Source organism: Triticum urartu, chromosome 4A (assembly GCF_056163025.1).
Source record: "Triticum urartu cultivar PI428250 chromosome 4A, HENAU_Tu73, whole genome shotgun sequence".
In the NCBI taxonomy this organism is placed as follows: Eukaryota; Viridiplantae; Streptophyta; class Magnoliopsida; order Poales; family Poaceae; genus Triticum; species Triticum urartu.
Window position 1 is genome coordinate 220,004,226 of NC_141876.1, and position 4,810 is coordinate 220,009,035.

The 4,810-nt window shown below is 42.4% G+C and overlaps 1 long non-coding RNA gene across 1 annotated transcript; it reads right to left on the reverse strand.

Annotated features, from left to right (window-relative positions):
* Positions 1-908: 908 nt before the first annotated feature.
* Positions 909-3,124, reverse strand: LOC125551609 (uncharacterized). The gene is made up of 2 exons (XR_015600780.1): positions 2,616-3,124; positions 909-1,256 (listed from the first exon to the last, which is right to left on the reverse strand). It is a non-coding gene; the product is annotated as an uncharacterized LOC125551609 (long non-coding RNA).
* Between the last annotated feature and the right edge of the window lie 1,686 nt (positions 3,125-4,810).

Below are 4,810 nucleotides of genomic sequence, written 5' to 3' on the forward strand. Positions count from 1 at the left end.
CTTTAAGAGGCCGAAAGCTTAGTACAGGCATCAACGGGCCGAATTATACGACAGGCCTTTAACAGGCCCAAAGTCATGTTGGGCTGAACTGTTGCCACCTTTATCACGGGCCGTTAGTGGGCCGTATGTAGCATTAGACTATATATGGCCCATGGGCAGCACGGGCCATTCCCAGGTCGAAAGACACACTGGGCTGAAATGGGCCCATGTCTACATCGGGCCTCTAACAGGCCGAAAGTAACTAGGACGTAATTGGGCCAAAATATTCGGCGAACAATTAATGGGCCAGATCTGGCTTCGAGCCATAAATGGGCCTTATTAAACAGGTCATTATTGGGCTAGCCCACTAGTACCTGAGTAAGTACTATGGGCCTTTGACTGGGTCGGCCTTTTTAAGCTATATGGGCCTTTGTTGGGTCGTGCGACGTGTCGATGTATCATAGGCGCCTCCTGTCCAATGAATGGATGACATCTATCCCAACGGTGAGCCAACATGTGTTTCCTCCGGCCAATGACAACTTTACACGTGGAAAATCCTTATTGGTCTGGGCTGTTAATGAGTTACTGGATCCAAAACCAGACCCGATAGCTTAACGGCGACCCGTTACGGTGGATGCCACATGTCAGTCACCCTTAACGAAAGCACTTTTATGACCCGCGATTTATCGTCATGGAAGTGGACACTTCTGCGAGATAGAAGTTAGCTGGGTTAGTTGTTCCTATGGGAATGGAGTCACATCAACGTCGGAGATCCACAAGTCGCTTCCGTCATCGACCACTAGATACCCTTGTTATATTCAATGGACCTTTGTGGTCTTGTACTCAAGTTCTTATAATTGCTTGGAATTCTGTATCAAGGAAGTGTCCACCAGCTAACAGTAATCCTGGGGTTGGTGATGACACAGGGGTCATTTGTTGGGATTATATGTCCCGGAAAATTGGCCCTAACAGGTATCCTCAAAGTTTTACAAAACTAGAAAACCGGACATTTCATTTTAGTATTTCATCTATTCTTAAGCAATTAGACCTAAAACTCAGGGTCAAATAACATCACAAAATTAGTTGCACCACACTATATATCCACCTCAAACTGATCGTCTTCACTCCCAGAAGCGACGTAGACTATTATCGCCTTCCTCTTCCCTTGTTGTCCTTCTCGGTGCAACTGGATCAGCAGAGCTGCTGGAGGGACGGAATGCTTAAGATACTTGCATTTAGTGCTCATGAATCGCATGAGGATCACCTCAGCAGAGATGCTACAATAAGCAAGCACACAAGAATAAAAGTTTTTTAAAGGGAAAGGTATAGATCTCTACCTTGTATTAAAAAACGGTGTAAAGGCCAACCATGGTCTGGGCGCACACAAGAATCAACAAACAAAAGCGTGTAGAAACAAAAATGAAATGAAGAGAAAAACGTAACAAAAGAGAGTACATGGGCGTAAACAGATATGTGCCCAAGAAAGATGAGAAGTCTTCTGTGATTCCTTCATTTCCATGTTCGCCCAGAGCTTCAGATCCTCACTAATGCATTTTGAAATCAAATGTGGTGGCATGGCAACACTTTGTTGTTAAACACTCCGTCATTTCTGCATTACTACAGAGTAACTGAACAGGCTATAAAAATAATCGGTCATAGACTGTTGTATACTCTGATGCATGATGTTGGCAAACTGAAGCATGTCTGAAGCTTGCTTGGCCATGGATTGCAGATTTAGGCACCTCCAGATGTGTTCCACTACTTTACAATGAAATGGAATATATTCAATGGACTCGGTGGCGGGGAAAATTTTGCACCATGGGTCGGTAACCCAAATTTTTTTGGTGATATTCTCCTTTGTGCTAAGTCTGCCTTGAAATCCAATTAATTGAAACACTTGGTGCTCTAGAGGAAGGATCAGAAGTCATATGAATTGTCCAGAGGAGGGATCACACCTTAGAATGTGAAAAGACTATAGAAGTAGCGGACATTGGTAGTAGTACCAAAAATCCTGCCTATTCTTGTGTCCATCTCTATACTGGGGCTTAGGGTCTTTAGGGTTACCAACAGCTAAGCCAATTGATGAGCAACCATTGTGGATAGAACCAGTCGTAGCTTAATAGCCATGAGTTATCTGAAAACCGGGATTGAATAGAGCAGCACTTATCCATGGTGAAGGTGAACAAAACTGAAAATATATCCATTAATCTTTGCTCCATGCACCAAGCGTCCGTCCAGAAGGAAATATTTTATCCACTTCCCAGTCTGCACCTTGTAGCGTTCATGACTACACGTATTATTGACTTCAAATTTTGCCACATAGTTGTGTCCAGCCGGTGCCTACCAGGATTGAAAATACTAGCGTATGCGTCCTTGAACCAGTTATAGCAAGTTAGATCACTCCCTTGAAGCAGCATTGTTCCTAATTTGCAAATTAGAGCCCTATTGTGTGCTCTTAGGTCTCCAATACCCAAACCACCAAATTCTTTTGACATAATCGTAATTTGCTAAGAAACCAGGCACCGGCCACCGTTGATTACACTTCAAGGACATACATTTAAATGCACAATCATACACATATACACAAGAGCACAAACCAAGAAGAAGCATGTCAAGAAAGAACAAAACCCACTTGCCTCGTTCCATAATCAGCCTGGATCGAGGTGGAGGAGGCGGAAGGCAAGGCGGAGGAGGTTGGGGATGGATTGGGGTGCGGTGCCAGATAATAGAATGGCTGGAGAAGGAGGTTGTGGTGTGGCACCGATGGAAGGAGAGGGTGTGGCATCTGTGGCAGGAGCGCGGTGCCCATCAGCACGCGCCGTCGACGTCCTCCGCCTACGATCCTATCACCCAGATCGAGGGAGGAGAGATGTGGCTGAGGTTGCCAAGCTGCACGTCGATGGCTATTCGGCAGAGAGATCCAGGGCAAGGGGAGGACGACCGGGGTGCGAGCTGCGTGCTAGAAGAGATAAGATTTTCCCCCACCTACAATCCAGTCCACACCCCCAGCCATCGTAGGGTCCACCCATCGACATGAGCAAGTCAAAATAGACGATCAAATTGACTCCTCAATTGATTCTCAGCACTCGCACCCATAGGGAGCTTAGTGATTTACTAGAAGGGTTGCGTGCGCTTTGTTGTGATGTTGGGTATTATTGGGTTTTCATAATTTGTTTATTCCCTAGATGCATTGGTTTTTTGAGAAGTCAAACGTTTTAAGTTTTACAAAAGTTATAGAGAGATATATCAATATCTATAATATTAAACCAGTATCATTATATTCACCATCAAATGAATTTGGTCAAAGTTAAATAAATTTTTCCTTTAAAAAACTAATGCACGTTGTATTTTGGAATAAATGGAGTATTTGGTTTGGCGAGTTGGGGAGTTGACAGAGTGTGTTTTAGTTTTATTTACAATTATAATGTTGTGTTTTGGTGGGCCTTTCGCAATGTGATTCTTGTGATTCTTAGTTATCTACTAATCAGCCATACTTATGTCAGAAAATTTTCTACGTCAGTGGCTGCATGTACTATATTGGTGCTACAGTATCACATGTTTTTCTTCTTTTTTCTATGTGGCGAAGAGGTACGTGAGATTGATATATTTTTATAGACCGGTTTGTTGCCTATTGATTTGAAAAAATTGTTGATCCAATCAAGATGTGAACCAAATTCAAATTTGAATACCTCAAATGAATGGGAGAGCTTTAAAAGAAGCATATGAATTAAAATAATAGAATGAGAGAGCTCTTTAAGAAATTGTTGACCCGATCAAAATCGAGTAACCCGATTCCAAATTGAAGACCTCAATTGATTGTGAGGCCTCTAAAATGAGGGAGTATAGTGTATTAGTAGAATGGGAGAGCTCTTTAAGAAATTATTGACCATGACAAAATCGAGTGAGCCAATTTCAACTTGAAGACCTCAATTGATTGTGAGGCCTCTAAAACTAAGGAGTGTGGTGTTATAGAGGACTAGAAGGGCAGTGCGCGCTTTTGTTGCGCCGCTTATGTTCTTGGGGTTGGACATTTATTTTTTACATGGTAATTTTTTAAGCTGTGAAAATTATTTACGTGCTAGTTGGTTTGGTGGGGGGGCAATGGAGTGTATTCTTTTTATCAAAAATGCTACACCTACGGACAAACTTTATGGAATCATTGTTACGAATGGATGTGTCGATTTATGGTCGGAGATTATGGGAAGAGTGGCCCAACGTGAAATCAGGGAAGTGGTTTTGTGGGAGACTGTTTGGTATGAGCAATTCGTAACTAATCGTCCATGAGAGTATCATTTTTCTTTTTTATTGTGGTCTGTGAGTGGGTATTTTTGACAGTGTGATTGTGGGGCATCTTTTAGTTAATACAAATTCATGAGAAAGATATCTATGTTGTTGGCCACGTATGCTATGATAGTGCTAAACGTGTCATAGGTGGCACTTCCTTTTGTCAATGGAGGCCCACACCAATCCAGGCACTTACGAAGGGACCCATTCACCAAAGGATCCCACCACGAAGCCTGGGTCAACGACCCAATCAATTATGTATCCAATTCAAATTGAAGACCTCAGTTGAATGAGGGGGGTTTTAAAATTAGGAAGCTTAACAAAGTTAGAGATTTCATTGCCACAACCAAAGATTGATTGAGTCAAAATCAAGGCATTAAAATTGTATACCTCAATCAAATGGGAGAGCTCCAAAATTAGGGTGCATAATGTATTAAAAATTAAATGATAGAGCTCCTGGTGAAATTGTTGACCTGGTCAAAATTGGGTGACCCAATTCCAATTTAGAGACCTCAATTGATTGTGAGGCCTTAGAAACTAGGGAGCA